Below are 18298 nucleotides of genomic sequence, written 5' to 3'. Positions count from 1 at the left end.
CATCAGGACACAGATACAAGGATAGTATAGCACAAGTACATCAGGACACAGATACAAGGATAGTATAGCACAAGTACATCAGGACACAGATACAAGGATAGTATAGCACAAGTACATCAGGACACAGATACAAGGATAGTATAGCACAAGTACATCAGGACACAGATACAAGGATAGTATAGCACAAGTACATCAGGACACAGGTAAAGATGTTGTCAGTAACAACCTAGGAAGAAGGCCAGGCAAAGACTAAGAGTAGGGAAGAGCACAGTGGATTAGAGAGGGACTAACTAGCCTACAGTAATAAGACAAATGAAACTGCACAACGAGTAAGATGGTGACAGAATAATATAAATACAGAGGCAATAACTTACACAAGCATGAGTAGTAATAGTCTTAGAACCAAATTAAGACACAAAAGAGGAGAGAAATAATGGCACACCTGGTGTATTGTTACGTGCTTCTCTCCCAATATATTCAGACTTATTCAGAACAATCCAAAAATGCTGTGGTTTTGTTTTCCAAGAACCAGCTTGAATTCATATCCAGTGGAAAATTATTGAATATAAATAAATGTATCACTATAATGAAGCACTTTTGTTCTAAGAACGTCATCAGAATTACATACAGTGACTCCATTTTTGCTTAAATAACCAGTGTAATCACATGACAAATGAAAACCTCCCTAGGCTATTCTTAAGATAGTCACCTCAAAAATGTTAAAATATCAGAACTTGCTTGTTAAAATTCCTAAACATATAAAAAACCTTTTGTGACATTAAAATACAAACATAGAAAAAAAAAGTAGTCAGTTCTAGGCAATAAGTTACATGTTTAGTGCATTTAATTGTAAGACGCTGTTAACAGAAATGAAGTCATTTAACCTTGGGGTCTGAGATGCATTTACAATTGTATCTACCCATGCAAGTCCCTTCTTTGGTCTTTAAACAGAGTACAGATCTTAAATGGTTACTGGACCATTGAAGTAACAGGAAACACTGACAAAAAATTAGGGTATACAAGTGCGGGGACTTGCTCACAATGTAGATTTATTTATGATAGTATAAACATCACTGTCCCCCTTATTTGAAAACTTTATTTCGCATGGCTAGATACAACTGTATAACTAGACAGAGGGGTTTACATCTTGCCTTACATGCCTTGTGTTTTGCATAGGTGAGACAATGCATGCATATGGACTAGGATTTATGAACACACACACACACACACACACACACACACACACACACATATATATATATATATATATATATATATATATATATATATATATATATAAATATATATATATATATATATATATACACAATAAAAAAGGACAAAAACACCCTAAGTAAATATGCAAAGGTATGTTTAATTTTAAAAAGTTCATGTTTTTTTATTTTGGAAAAGGTACAGATTTCTGGGAGAGGTGGAAGCTGGGAGAAAAGAATGGAATACTGTAAACTGCATTGGCAGTTATTATTAAATGTCTCTCAGAGGGTTAAATGAATGTATTTCTGCTAAGAGTGTTACAATTAAAGACACTAAACTTGCAACTTATTGGATATAATTGACTACTTATGAACATTTTTTTACTATTGTTGTATTTTAATGTCACAAAAAAGTTTTTTATATGTTTTGAATTTTAGCAGTAAGTTCTGATATCTTAGCATTTTTTGAGATGACTATAAGAATGACTTGAGAAAGTTTTCATTCGTGGTCTGATTTCATTTGCAATGTGATTGCACTGGCTATTTAAACCAAAATGGAGTCAGTTCATTTAGTTATGATGAAATTTTAACAGAGTAGACTAAAAGCACTTAACACTTGTGGTTTATTTATTTGCAATAAATTTCCACTAGATACAAATTTAAATTCATCCTTGGAAGGTACAACCACAGTACTTTTTGAATCATTTGTTTGATTATGTTGTGAAGTATTTTTGATGACTTCAACAGAACAATTAGACCATAAGCTATGGCAATAAAAGTAGCAAATCATGCTGTAAAGGTATAAACTAGATATAAATTTTATTTTAAGTAGGTAAATAAACAAAATAATGCAATAAATCTCTTAGGACATGTGAAAGAGAAACTGAATGTTGGTAACAATCACATGAAATGTTACTTAAGGCAAGTGCAATATAGGAAATATATCAAAGTGTGTACAATAAATGCAGTAAATGAAGAAAGCAAATAAATAAAAACATGACAGTAACCAAGGTAAACAAAAACAAAAAGCATCGGGTAGCTATGACAGGTGAAACATGCGGAATTGGCCTAGTCAAGGAGTAGTCTTAATGACAAATATATGTATCTTAAGGGATTAAACTAAACAAAAAGTTAAGAAACACAGCAACCCACTCAATGACACTCGCTAGGTCCAATAAAGGCAGACAGTTCACCATACAGTTCACCAGTTAATACACTCAAGTCATCTGGATAAAAACAAAGTAGTTTATTCCAGTACAAACACCACCATCACAGATTCCAAAACACATATCCGAGTGGGTTGCTGTGTTTCTTAATGCTTTTTTGCTGCTCAGTTCTGTCTTTTTTGTTTGTAAACAAAAAGTTAATTATGCATCAATCAAAGCTAATGTGAAACTTTACTGCATAAAAAAGTAGGAATAAACATGCTCAATGTAGCAAGCTATTCTGTATGCAGATGGACATACATCAAAATAGTTGGCAATATTATTACTTGTGCAAAACCTTTTTGGATTTGACATAGATAAGATAATCAGGACAGGGCAGAGCAAAATCATTACAAATGAGTCAAAACTTACTAAGAAGAAAAGCAGTAATAAAAAATCCATCTTACATGACATGCTTAATGTCAGACTGCTTGCAATGATTTGTCTCAGGTTTTGAGATTTTATGGGGCTGTTTCTTTCATTTCTTACCAAGGCAGTTAAAATACAGATGATGGAGCAACATGAAAGTTCAAATATGCTCATTATCCTAAAGACTGGTTGGATGTATCCAGTAAAAGTTTGCCAAGCTCCAAATAGGTATGCAATTTGTATTGAGCATCATTTTAGGGCAATGTGCCCATTCAAATTTGGGTATAAATATATTTTTTATTCTTTCTGCTTTCTTAAGATTGCCATTTTTACTAGTCTAAATTCCATTTTAGTTTTTTAAAGAATTGTTCTCAATAACTGTAATGCAGGTTCCAAAAGTCTCAGGTTATAATTACTCTGAAATGTCAAACCCCTTCAAGAGGTCATGGTTTTTGAAATCTTGCAGCTTTTGCTCTTGACCGCTTTTTCCCCACTCAAGCCTGTAATTTGCAGGTCACCACCAGGACCACTTAAGTAGTTAATATTTTCTACCATTTATTAGTTGCTTGTCATTCTCTCTGCAAGCAAATTTGCCCTCAGGGTCTCTTGGGGCTATCTTTCTCACTACTGCTTCTTTTCAAGACATTTTTCATCTTAAAGAAGGTGATTATCCTTAGAATTCTGATTGGTCCTTCCATGGTAATACTACTCAGCTTTTTCAGGGCTTATGTTCAAGACCTGGACTAACAATTATATGACGTGTCAGCTTTCTTCACATTTCTTGCCAATATTCAGACAAAGTCTGTATTGTCATTGGATTATCTGACTGATATTTCTATGTCCCCTACATATTGAAGTGACTATTTCTGAAATAACCCAAAAGCTTTTAATTTTTTAAAAATTTAACAGTAAACTGTACAGTCTTCACTTTTTGAATTTATTGAACCTACCTAGAAAAGAATAAGGTCAGATGATTTTTGTAGCAGTGGATATGCTAAAAGTCATTTGTGCTTACCATCTTAAAGCATACTGTAGTTTGATTTTGCTCTGATATATAGATTATGGGATTATAAAAATTTCCATGAATTTTTATCAGTATAGGTAGACTTAAAGCAACAAATGAAAATTGTTTTGTTTGATTTTTTGTTTTCACTGTTTATCCAGTTTTTTCTATAACCACACCATCAAAATGATGTCATGATATGTACTGGAAACTGCTTTACATATGTCTGCAATGTATTCTGGGTAAGCAAAAATCTTATCTAGAAGAGCAGCTTCTTAATCAAAGGAAAAATGGAGCTGTGCACAACACTTTAATAACCTAAAAAACACACCAAGGCAAACACGTTCAGCAAGAAGTGGATATAAAACTGAAACCAGCAACTGTCATCCAACAAAAAACTCCACATGAGTTTCAGTTTTATATCCACTGCTTATTAAGGATTTTTATGCACTTGTTCACCTTGGTGTGTTTTTTGGTTAGAGCAGTTTCTTACTTAAAATGTGGTTTCACTACTACATTCTCATACATGTTAACTGTCAATGTGTAATGTTCACCTCCAAGAACTAGATGACAGCTTGTCTTTCTAGATAGTATGAAACACATATTGAGGCATTTAGCATGGAAATACAGTAGCTGGTACAATAACATAGATAGCAGGGCATTGAGTTTTCAGACCTTCATGAGATCATGCTAGTAATTTTCAACTCCAAGAAAAATGTCAGGGGTCTGTCCTAGTCAACAAAATAAAAATGTAAAAATGGCACACTTTTTGCATCACAAACTATATTATGCTGTACTGTTGCTGTCCTTTCTACACTATTAGTCAAATAGTAATAATTGGAAACTCTACTATAAATTGTGGAGGCAGAAACCCATTTCTGCATCTGTCTTGCAAAATGACAAAACTCTAACCTAACAAACTGCAATTTCAAGAGACATAATTGTGTGTCTCAGAATTATAAAAAAATAAATTACAGAAGAGCAACAAATGTTGACAAGTACTGTTCTTGTTTAAAATTGTGTACTAATAGTACTAGTGTGAAAGAGGAATGGACGTGAGGCATAGAGCTCTGAAAATTAATATGTTCATCTCTACATTCACACATTCAGTATTGCTAATTCTGGATGTTAATTTGCAAGTCTTAGACTTTAAAACTGTTAACAATAAAAAGAAGCCTTACCTATCCTCAGGTAATCACTCTATCTATAGAGTCACTTAAGAGCAGGGACCCTGATAGGCACCACCCTACCTATCTATTTCACACTAGTTAAACTATGAGCAAGTTAGATCATGTTATTGCCAATAGAAGATTATTTCTAATATGTTCAAAGCGTGCAGCTAGAATGTTACAGTTCCCCCTCCATTTTGCTTTAAAGTCCGTTGCCAGACATTTCAGTTTCTTTTGAATGATTATAGTAATTAATCATAGCTACTTTTAATCACAACTTAAAACATTGTAACTGCAAAGGCAGCAATAGGACCTGTCAATTTAACAATGAACATCAAAAAACCTGCACATTGAACAACAAGAAAACTGTTTTTGAAGGGGGTAAAATCATCTGTCCTTCATGTGGGATCATGCCTTTTCTCAATCACATCTTTCTAAATATGTTGAATTCAATGTGAATCGGCCTTGGAGGTAAAGGGAGTCTTTCTTGCTTCCAAGGTTCTGTAATGCCCACTAAGTCAAGTAACTCTGCAACTAAATGTGTGTTGACTGAAAACACTCAGCTAATCCCATTGCAATAAAAGTTTGGATGATTTAAATAATGTATTCTGAATGTCTTCTTTATTCCGCCTCACATTCTAGCAACTTATGTAATGTATACACCACCCTTTTCTTAAGGCAACACTTCCTTATAGCAAGAAAGAAGCTACTTGAATCATTATATGATTGGGATCTCTACTGCTTCCCATCTACTTTTAGTTATGTTTTACTTCACAATCTTATGTTGTGAGTCTGCAGGATATCTTGCCCACTCTTGTCTTCAAAAGACTAATGTTTAAACATCTATTTTTTTCTAATTAGCTTCTTTCACTATCCTTCTTATTGTTCTTATATACATTTCATAGAAATACACTCACAACTCCACCTCTGGCCTCAGTCATCTCCTACAGAGAAGTATGATAATATCTCTGTTTCTATAGTCCATTTCTCAGAAGATGTCACTTCAGCATTTTATTGGACTTTATCCCCTTTTTAACATTGTATGTGGTGATCCATTATCATCATTGTAATGACCTATAGATCATTTACTGTAACGTTACTCATCCAGTAGGTTACACTGCTCAAATTGGAGCACCCTGCATTATACCCATTAAAAAATGGTGACCTTTATCCAATACTTCCATCTTTTCAGATCATTCACTAGGCTTGTCTTTTCATACTTAAGCATTGTCCTTAGTTTACTGCTCTCCAGAAGACACTAGACATCCCTCAAAGGTACATTGAAATGTCTAAGAGAAATACTCTGAAGTGCACTGGTACATGTGCTAACCCATGTAGAACATCACTGTCTTCAGAAAGAGTCCACCTACTGCTGTCTCTCTTAGTGTTGATGCTGTCATCTGTGCTAGGCTTTGGTATACTTCCAGCCACTCCAGTTTGCTTATCTGCCTTTGTATGTTGCTGAGTTAAAGGATATGCTGAACTCAAGGCATTGCTTGCTTTTACATCAATGATAATCCACTCATTAAACTGGATCTGGATAAGTTATGAATAATAAGGTATTTTAAATTCTATAGTAAAGTCCCTGAAAGTTACTTTGACCAGTTATGCCATCAGCCTTTTCTTTACTGTTTTCTCCATCACTTTTTCTGACACTGAGGTTAGGTAAACTTCTCAGTAGTTTCTGAGTTTTTATTGCAGCACACTTTGTGAATCACCATCACCATAGTGTTCTGTCATTTCTTCTGTTGTCACTGACCTGATGCATAATTCTTCTAAAGGATTCACCAGAGCTATGGGAAACTATCTTATTATTTTGCATGTTTTCTGTGATGGCTTTGTACTATGTCCAGTCTCATCTTGGACAACTAGCCTCCCATCAGGCCTTCAGTCTATATATGTATTCATTCCTCCTTGGTTTTTGTCTTTAATAGTTAGAACCATGCTTCCTTGTTTGTTATTGAACATTGACATGAAAAATTTGAGGACCTCCATCTGTTAATTTGATATTGTTAACCAAACCAACAAAATGCGAACCCAGGAGATAATCCACACACAGGAAAATGTACTTTAATGTTGAGCACCTTCACCCCAATAAATTCAAAAGGACTTCATCAAACCATCTGAACCTCAAAATTAAAAAGAATTGTCTAGAGTACTTGGAACATGTATGGCAATTAAGACTAAATGAAACAAAAGTTCCTGGTTTGAATTATGTTATTTCTATATAAAGTTCAATAAAACTACTACCCACTAAGTTATAGTTTTACAAAAGAGATTTTGTAAATTTTACCAGTGTTTTAACATTTTACTAAAGTGTTTTTAAGAGTTGTACTTGTTTTAGATAAGCTGTTATATGTCATATGATCTTTCAAGGGTTATATTTGAGTGCATTTTCAGATGTTCTGATGAAGTCCTTTTGAATTTATAGGGGCATAAGGATACAACACAGAAGGAATTTTTTCTCATATCCATTATTTCTTACCTATTGTTAAGCTGATCATATCCCTAATGTTTTCTCCTTTTCTACTGTCTCACTGCAATGCATCAGTAAAAGATTAAAATCTCTGCATGATATGTGATCACTCATCTCTGCTTTACCTGGTCCAACTACTATTTGGTTGCAATACTTTTGTATATCGGATTGTCTTCCACATATCACAACTCAGGTCATATTTCTTTTTTTTTAATATAAACTCTAACTGTTCTGCATGGCAAACATTTTCTGTATGAGCTTAGAGGTGAGACTATTGACCGGGTTATTCCACAATTTAAAACTTAAAATACGTTTTAGAGACTGCCTCTCACAGTCATGCAAAATTTTTAATAATGCCAGTCTCCTTAATTCTTCTTGTCTTTTTAAATAATGTATCAAGAAAGCTAATTTTATAAAATTGTATGTTTTTTGACAAAAGATAAAACAATCTGTTAACATATACTTGAGGTTCAACCACCTTCTCCAACAAATGCAATTCCTAATTCAGAACTAGGTATTCACGGCTTCATAAATTGTTTTAAATTTCACTTCTCTACCAATCCAGATACCATCTTATCTCAGTATTCTCTTACCTAAGACTGCTCATCATTAGAAGCCACGCCCTTTACATTATGATTGGTTCTAAAAGGATAGGTTGTTAAGCATTTGCCACAGCTCTATGACAGAAGTTCATAAGAAGCTGAAGGGCTGTGGTCAGTGGCCTGAAAATCCATTCATAAGTTATGGCTTTCTCATTCTGACAGAGTATGGCAGAAGACCAGACATATTTTTTTGGATAATCCACTTTATCCTTTATAGCAGTGCAGCAATGTCAGAGCCAATCCTGGCAGCCAATAAGCACAAGGCATTGAAATCTCTTATAGAGATGGTATTAGTGTTTTAAAAAAACACACACCCACACATTATCAGTTACAGATGTACCACATAGATACCTGCTGGCATTTTGGAGAGTATCAGTTCACCTACCATATGTCGGTGGTGATAGGAGGAAACTTGGAAGCTAGAAAAATTGACAGAGCAGCAGGGAGGGCATGCAGACTATGCAGAGAAAGTACCCCAGTCAAGATCTGAATTGGAGAATATCTTGTTGTGAGGTGGAAATGCTACTCACTTTGGCAATGTCAATTTCATCAGCAACATATAAAAATGAATTAAAAGTAGATCCTGCTACACCTGTTTCTTGATTACCTGTGCCATGGTAATACCAGTTCTTAGTTGTAGATATTGCTTCTGGCCAATAAATTAATACCATATTATTATCTGCATTTTAAAAAATAAGTTTTATTTTTTTAACTGATGAAAATCATCATCTTAAAAGAGAGAAAGCTGAGAAGTATATCAATGCTTAGACTGGGAATGCATGTTACTGGAAATAAAAATATAACTGGGACTGCAGTAAATAGAAAGAACTTTATACAAAATAGCCTGATTGAGACTAAAATGAGCAAAGTAAATAAAAATATGGAAGGTAATGACTACTACTGCCTATAATGAAGGAAAACATGCCTGATCTTGTTGCTTTGAAGGAAGAGGAGGATATGTGCTCTCTAGGAGTTGTATCTCAAATTCCTGCTTGCATTTTTCCAGGTACCATCCGGTGGTTTGGGAAAAGTATAGTAAAGGGTCAATTCTCTGATGATGAAATATTCTATAAAGAAAGTGATGCAATGAAAAAAAATCAAAGCATGGTTACTCTCAGGAGTTTGTGAATCAATTGAGTATGGAAGTTACAGAAGGTAGATATTCTAAGCACATGCTGTTATTAGGTGAGGGGATGGCCATGGTTGCTAAGGCAAATTCTTACCCTAGTGCTAGGAAAGTTAACTTTGAGAGATCTTTAGTGCTAAATACAACATTCAAGCAGGGCCAATTAAAAGCATTATTAAAAACAACTGGAATATGTTAAATGTGATGACAAGATTTGTCAATGATGGGGAATGACCCTTTAGTTATTTACAACCATGGAAGGAATTTAAAGAATAAATTTGAGAAGATCACAAGTATTTTCAAAAAAGAGGGACCAAAAAAGTAAAAGCGACCACAAAATATTTCTTCTGTAAACAATATAACTGAACCAAAACATAGCCTGACCACGCAGCTTCACAGAGTGAATGAAACGTACAGTATTCAGATGCCCAAATTAAACAGCTTTATTAATCAACTGCAGTATAGAAACTTGCAGAGCAGTGTCATTCCTATTTTCTCTATGAAGTGCTTTCCATTATAGCAAACCACAGAACGCTATTTTTTTGTTGCTTGTTTTTTATGTAAATATTTGTACTTCAATAAATGAATTTATTTATTTATTTTTATTGACATTCGATTACCAGGAAAGTCCAACTAGGTAGAAGCTCATTTTCAGCACAGGCCCAGGGAGAAAAGCTTCAAATTATTACAAAACATTTTAAGAACAATAATTTTACAATCATCAAAAATAAAACAAAAAATCTGCAATTTAAATAATTATAACAAATTAGACATAATATAAAAACATTGGTTAAGAATCAACACAAGGTATATGACAATCATTTAATATTTAGAGAAATTGTAGACAGTTTGTAGAGAAATTAAAGGTAAGTTAGTCTAGTACAAAGATGAATTGCAATATGAAGTAAAGGAAAAACAATCTTATGGCATATTTAGAGAGAAGGTCAGAGAAGAGAATTGGATAGCAGTAGGGAAGTAAGTGAAGAAGGGAGTGTAAGAATGTGCAAGGAAGGAAAAGGTATTTGTTCACATTTGGGAATATAGTTTATCCTCGTTTTGAGCAAGAACAAATCCAAAGTTTAGCTAGGAAGTATTTCAGGATTGTTTTGAAAGATGGGAGGGAGGGTACAGACCTTTTGGATAAAGGTAAGGGGTTCCAGGCCTTAGCAACCTTGCACAAGTGCAGGCAATGCCCAGATTTGCTAGATTTGTAGACAGACCGGAGTTTTTGGTCACTGGATCATAATAACCGACTGGACACATAGTTATGTAGAATGTTTTTTAGTGCTGGACGTGGATGGATGCTGGTTAATTTTACATATGGTAAGAAGTTGTGTATATGTTAGGTGATGTGGCAGTTCTAGCCAATTTAGGCTTTTCAATGTTATACAGTGGTGGGTTCTGAAAGGGTGCTGCAAATTTAGCAACTTTGTTATAGCATTGTTCAAATTTTAATTTTTGTGAAGCCTGGAGGTTAGTAAGGATGACAGCTCTGTAAAGAAGAGTGGAGAGGAGATAAGTAGTGGCAAATGTAATTTTAGTTGTGTTGGTGAGAAAGTTTTTGGATCTATAAAGAATCCCTAGTTTCTGATGAGTTTTTCTTATGCAATTTTGTATATGCAGGTTGAATGTAAGATTATCAGCCACTATCACCCTTAATAATTTAGTGTGAAAAGTTACTTCAATGGTTGCATTATCAAGAGAGAGGACTTTAAATTTAGTTGTTTCAGAAGAGAGGAATTCAGGAGAAAAATATTAGTAGTTTGGCCTTTTTTAGGGTTCAGCACGAGTTGTAAGTTACGAAGCCATATATATGTCTGTTAATATTTCCTGAATAATTTTTTGAGGTGTACCATGTTTTCAGATATGCAAATGAGAGAGGAATCATCTGCATATTGTATTAGTCTGGCCTGTTGTGTGGCAGTATAAAGGGTGTCGATGAAAATGTAAAGAGGAGGGGGCGAAGGATAGACCCTTGTGATACACTGGTGGTGACTGGGAGGTAAGAAGAGAGTATGGAGTGCCATTTTACTGATTGACACCTATTGGAAAGGTAGCTTTTGAACCACAGAAATGTGGGCTGAGAGAGACCTAGTGAGGAGTAGAAGTTTGCTGTGACAAAATGTGTCAAAAGCTTTAGACAAGTGCAGAAATGAGGGAGAGACTAGTTTGCCATTATCTCTAGCTTTATTGGCATTTATCTATATAGGTTAGAAGGGCAGTGCTAGTACTATGGGAAGGACAGAAGCCATGTTGTGTGGGAGACAGGAGTTCTTCCTGCAGGAGATACGTAGACTAGCAATTATTTTTGAATAGATTTTTCAAGTATTTTGGCAAGGGGAGATAAGATTGCTATAGGTCTAAAGTTATTAATGTCTGTTGAATTTCCTTCTTTGTGCAGAGAGATAATGTGTAACTCTTTTTCAGGAAGAAGGAACATGGGATTCCTAGACTGACCTATTTATAAGGATTGAGACAGGATAGACAATGCCATTGGCTGCTATGTTTAGGTCCTCGCTTTGAAGGTCATCAGCTGAAGAAGAGCACAGTTTAAGTTTGTTTAAGAGTAGTTTTATATATGATGTGGGCACAGGTCTGAAGGTGAAAGTGGGTGTGGTGATATGTGACTGGTAGGCAAGATTAGGATTAGATGTTGATGAATCCTTGCTTAGAGATGTTATACTATCTATAAAATAAGAGTTTAATTGGATTGCAGTTTTGAGTGGTGAGTTATTGGGAGAGGGGCATAGGCTGAATTTTTGGCCAGGATGTAAGATTTCTTTAATGGACGTCCAAACGTTTTTAAGGTTGTTTTTAGTATTATTCTGAAAGTTATTATAGCAGAGCTTTTTGTCTTTGATTATTTGCTTTTTAGTACAATTGCAAAGCATTCTGAAGTTTGCAAGATACTGAGGTGTATTATATTTCTGCCATTCTTTCCATGTTTTTCTCTATCCTGCATTAGTATTCTACTCTTTTTGGATAGTCAAGTTGCATTACTTGCTTTCAATCTCTTCCTCCTAGGAGGTGCAAGGCTATTTAGGATATTTAGAAAAGTTGTACTGAACTCAATTACAGCATCATCTAAGGGGAGAAGTTTTATGACGTTCCAGTTACTAGATGGTAATGTTCTAATGAACATTTCTGGGTTACACTTGGAAAGTTTAAGTGCTGTTTCATAAATAAGCTGTTTAACTGTATGTGAGGTGTCTAGTTATACAGATTGGGAGATGATCACTGAGAGAGAGTCTGACATTGTACCTGTGGTGGAGTATTTGCTACGGTCTGATACTAGGATCCAGTCTAATAGAGAATTTGATGTCTTGTTATCAGGTGTGAGGCTATTAATTAGTTGTGTGAAACTATATAAGTTAATTCTAGATACAGAGGAGTTAGAGTTTATGTCCAATTAATTAACTTTCACATAACCTAGTAATATATTTTCTTGTGGAAATATCATGGCTATCCAATGTAGGATATATTCCAGTATAACTGTATTGTCACCAGGAGGGATATAAAGGACAGTGATACATATTTGTTTATAATTGTTTACTTTGAGAAAGCAGTAACAAGCTCTGCTGAACTGAATTTTGGAGTTGGTTTGCTCTGAGGGGAAATGTGCTAGATACAGGGAAATATTAAAGCAGTTCCAACACCTTTCCTCTTTATACGGTCATTACTGATGGAATTATAACCAGGAAGTTTATATTTGGAGTCATTTATGCTGGGTTTAAGTTAAGTTCAGTTACATCAGGCTTATGTTGGGTAATCCAGACATGTAGTTTAACAGTTTTATTTCTTATACTTCTAACATTTATTGCAGCAACAATTAGGTCACAGGATTGGGGATTGGTTGTTTTTGGGTTACAAATACGTGTGGGAAATAATCATATTTGTGTTCATTGTGATAGGTAGAGCCATCTCTTCCTAGAAGTATTTTAGCATATTGGGAAAGTATGCATACTTGGTTTTGAGAGGAGTTTTGCACTCAATTTCTTCAGGTCAATTTATAACTGACAGCAGTCAGTTTATAACCAGAACAAAACAATTAACAAAGAGATGCTAGTAAAACAGATTGTTTGTTATTTCCTGAGAATAAATAACTGGCATATGCAGTATGGTCTACTGGGCAAGCTAAAGGCTTTCAGTGGCCAACTTAGTAAGAGGTGTTTAGAGTGCATGGATTATGCCAGAGAGACTTTCATTCACAGAGCAGGCATGTATGTAACTGATAAAAGTTAAAGTTAATGCACAGCAATGTTCTTCATGATAAATATGCTTACATTAAACAATGACAAAAGTCAGTAAACTTGTAGGTGTAGGTCCTTGTGGCAGAGTTCTTGCAATATTGAGGTCAGATGTACTGAATGCATGCTATTAAACAATGACAAAATTCTCAGTATACTTGTAGTGTAGGGTCTTGTGACAGAGCTCTTGAAATACTGAGGTCAGATGTAGTGAGTCCTGGCTATTAAACAATGAAAAAATTCTCAGTAAACTTGTAGGTGTAGGGCCTTGTGGCAGAGGTCAGATGTAGTCATGGAAGGCTCTGCTCTATGAAGGAAGATAGTGACTGAGGGGTCTATATTACATTCTTGAAAGCCGACAATGTCGAATCTGACATTGTCGACACGAGAATAGCGAAACTGCAGAACAACGAACAAGTAAATGGAAATCTCCATAAAGGAAGATTTCCGTTTACTTCAATGTAGTGTGGTCTCGGAGTTGATATATTTAAGTAGTGGGGGGTGTGGGGGGAGCAGCCTCCCTTATGGGAGGTGCAGGGGGGCTTTCCCCCCTGCCTACACCGTTTTTTTTTTTTTGTTGTTTTTATTTTTTTTTCTGAACATTCAATGTTTTAACAGTTTGATCACTAAAGGTAGACCTTTAGTGATTCGAACTGTTAAATATTCGATGTCCTAATATATATCAAGTATATCAAGTGTAGGTATTATGAACTGACGCCATTCAATGCCACTATTAATACATCATAAAACTGTGTATTGCACTTTTTGTTTTATGGCCTGTTTAAATCATAAAATTATGCACTGCACTTTTTGTTTTATGGCCTGTTTAAAAATATTTATAGGGTTCTGGTTTCATAGCATAGAGGGATGGATCCTTGATTGTACGCCATATGACATGAGTTCATGTAGCATCTTGGGCAATGGAAGAGTGGAGTGGGATTGAGCAGATTTTGGGTACCTCATCCTGGGGGTAGGTATAAGAGGCTTTTACGTTACAGCTGAGTTTCACTAGTGGAGACTGATAAGTGTTAATTTACTGTAAATTATGCTACCATTTAGCAACAGGGGTAGGTAGGCTATTCAGCATCATGATGCAATAGTGTTACAAGCAAACTTCACAAGAGGTAAGATTTTTCCTCCCTACCATACTAAAAGAAGCCCTGCCCTTTATAGACAAAACATGATACCCTACCTTTCCCCTCTTATTCTGAACTTAGAGATGGTTAAGTTGAGCTTACCATGGAGATACAGATGTCACCTCTTTCATGTTTCATTGCAGGATTTCATAGGTCTCTTTAGAGGAGAGGGGGTCAGTTAATTCTGTGGGGATACATGACAAGTGACAGGATGGACTTAGAGGTAAAAAAATACAAAAGAGGAAGTCTAAAAGGATCTGCACACTTACCTGAATAAAATTCTTAGTGGACATCAGAAAAGTCAGACTCACTGACTCATCTCTTCTTGATCATTAGTATATATTTACCAATCTTATCAAAAAACCCCCCAACGGTACACAACACCAAAACGAACTGTAGAAAATACCCCAAAGTACTGGCAGATGAGAATGCTAGTTTCAAGAAACAAAGGCAATAGTATATATATTTACCAATGTCAACTCATATCTTCAGACATACTATTTAAACTTATTGTTCAGTTTCATTTGTAGCTATACCTTCTGAACAATACATTCTGGAAGACAAAAAACTGTTGTTTTCTTGAAAAAATAAATTTAAAGCTTCTAAAAGGGTTCATAGTAGTAAAATCTTTAAGAGCAGAAATGCAGATTCAAAGACAGCAAATTAACATCCATACAAGTGCAACATAACACTGTAATTCACAACAGGTGTTGGAAGATGTAGGCCTAGGACTTTTTACATCCCCATTTATAATCTATAATTTCCAGTAAAGTCATTCCCTAATCATTCCTGCTTCTCATAAATGATTTGCTTTATTCATATGAAATTTATGAAATATATTATACTAGAAAATTAAGTATAAAATGAGATTATGCCTGTAACTTCTGAACAAAGGAGTATCTACATTTTGAATTTTAAAGGGAAAAATAATGTTAATGCAGTTTTATAGCTGAATATTTAAAAAGTGGTAATTACATCTCTATTCAGGAATGCAAACCTGGGATTCAATAAAATATGCTCTGCTCATGTTAATTGCTCAGCACAGGTTGGTCAGTTAGCATGGCAGTGAGAAAATATGGTTTAGAGACAGAAGAATGATTGCAAAGAGATTATCATTACCATGTGTCTGAAGTAAGCACTAGTGCTGCCACATCTGATCACATAAGTGTTCTCCTAGCAGCCTATACATCATGTTAGAAAAGGTACCCCCCCATACTGCCACACAAACAGACACTCATACCCACACAGTCCCAGAAATCACAGACATGTAAGCACTTTGAATGTTTATAATGGAGATCTCCATACAGCATTTAACGGGAAGATTTCCCTTTTCCTCACTATAGTGCAATCTCGGAGTTGGTATATGTAAATAGCAGGGGGTGTGGGGGACACAGCCCCCCCACTTGGGGGTATAGGGGGGCTTGCCCCCAGCTAAAACCGTTCAGGTAATTGTTTTCTTTTTTTACTTTTTTATTGGATGTTCGAACTTTCAAAAGTTCGATCATATGGTCTTGGCCATATGAAAGTCAAAGTTTTGAAAGTGTGATCATCTGAAGTAGACCCCCACACACAGACACACACATACACTCTCACACACACACACACACACACACACACACACACACACACACACACACACACACACACACACACACACACACACACACACATTAATACACCAACCATCTCAACATCTTTGATGAATTACCTGCACTGCCGCAAACATGCGCATTAGAATGAATGGAAAACTGCCACGTTTTTATGGCAACTACTCTTTCCTCTTGATATAAAATTTTACAAGTCCTTGCAGTTCAGTGTATCACACTGCCTAGCAAATCAAGAGCTCTGGACATTTTTGGAAGAAATCACAAGTTTAATTAGCATTAGTCACTTCCCTGAACTGATGCATCAGAATGTGGTTTTACCCTTAAGACCAATCTCTCTGCTGAGAACCACATGGGGGAAACTTCAGCAGTTGAGAAATCTCAAAATTCAAAAGGATTAGAATGTTGTTCAAACTTCTGAGCTAAGGCTGTTGTATTGGTCTAAGCCTTTCTGAATCCCAGGGTAGTCTTTTTAGATCTTGCATCTTAATAGCATATTTGATTTCATTTGTAGTTAGTCCCCAGAATAAACCAGATAGCTGCACCTAAATTTTAAACTTGGAGTTGAGAAAATCATCATAGATGCACCAGGAAGTCTAATTTATCCATTCAAAAAATCATAGTCTACCCACTTAGACAGTTGTAGTGTTCTATTAGCAATCTATGTCTCTGTTATCTAAATACAAGGTACTGTGCATCCTATACTCAAGGGTGGGCTCTTTTAAAACTCCGGTAACTACAGAACAATTGGGCCTCACAACATTTTGAGAAACTCTGTGAGTAGTCTAATCATGAAACTTACTCAGGCACAGACACAGGAAACCTCCATCACCATGACCTCATCCAGTGATGACTTGACAAAGGTAGATCTTGTATGCTTAACCTTATAAGTTGTTTTCTTTTTTTCTCTTGAGGGTGAGGTTACTTCTCTGGAAGACAAGTTGCCTGTCCATGCAGTGTACCTCGATCTGGCCAATGTAGTCAACACAATGACCTGTGCTGGAACTGTGCATAAAATCAGGACTCTGAAGATAAATTAACCCATAATTATTTGGAGTCACAAGTGGCTATGTTGTCATACATAACAGCTAAGAACTGGTTGATTGTTGTCTTCGCCATCTTCTGTCACCAGTAGAGAGGGGGGAGGGGCTCTGTTTAAGAGCCATGCCTTTTTGGCTATCCCTTGCATAGATCTCTAAACTGACTCCATTTTCAGTCTCGCCTATATACTGATAACTGCAAAATGAAAAACATTGTCCTTAAGTTCACTAATGTCACCTCCTTTCAAGCAACACTAAGCAAAACTCACACATCATCATACTGACATTTGGTAACTCCCCAGCAGGTTTATACACTATTTACTGAAAGACAGTAACACCTACAAATGTCATGGCCCAAGCATACAGAGCTACCTATCTGATTCTTCAAGGAATTGACACGTACCAAAGAAGCAAATGCCCCTTCATACAGCTATAATATAAGCAATTCATACAATGCTGTGTCTTGTTGTCTGCCCTACTCAAATGCCTTCTGGTCAAGTTGGAGAAGGCACAAAAAGTGATCACAAAAGAGGATCAAAAGACTCAAGGCTTGTTTTGTAGACAAATTAATAAAGTCACTCTCTTTCTCTCTCTCTGCTCTATCTTATTTCCTACTTTTTTCTAATACTATTTTATTATTTTTATATACAGGAAAACACATTAACAAAATAAACAAATAACAGCTATTTGCACGAGTGTGTATCTCAATTCTTATTATATACCTTACTAAAATTAATTTGACTGCCAAACAGTATAAGTTGATCATAGAAATAGATTGATATTTCACTATTAATGAATTCAATTTTATCCAGCAATTGTATTGTGTGGTGATTTTATTTTCACCTTAATAGCAGACATTTCTTTATGGTAAACCTCATGGATCATATTTATAAATTATGTGAATGAAGATGTAACTTTATTTTGACAATGTTTTACAGACATTTTCCTGGCTATTGTGAATATACTCCAAAGAAGTGGGAATTGACACATGGGTAGTCATCTAGGAAGTGAAGCATTAAGCAACACCAAATGTTTAGCTAATATAGATTTATCAGACCATACTACTTCCAGAAAGTATTTACTCATTAAATAGTCTGTAGTAATCAT

This window comes from Protopterus annectens, chromosome 2.part0, assembly GCF_019279795.1.
Source record: "Protopterus annectens isolate FY-2018-M chromosome 2.part0, PAN1.0, whole genome shotgun sequence".
NCBI classification, from domain to species: domain Eukaryota; kingdom Metazoa; phylum Chordata; order Ceratodontiformes; family Protopteridae; genus Protopterus; species Protopterus annectens.
This window is presented reverse-complemented; position numbering follows the sequence as displayed.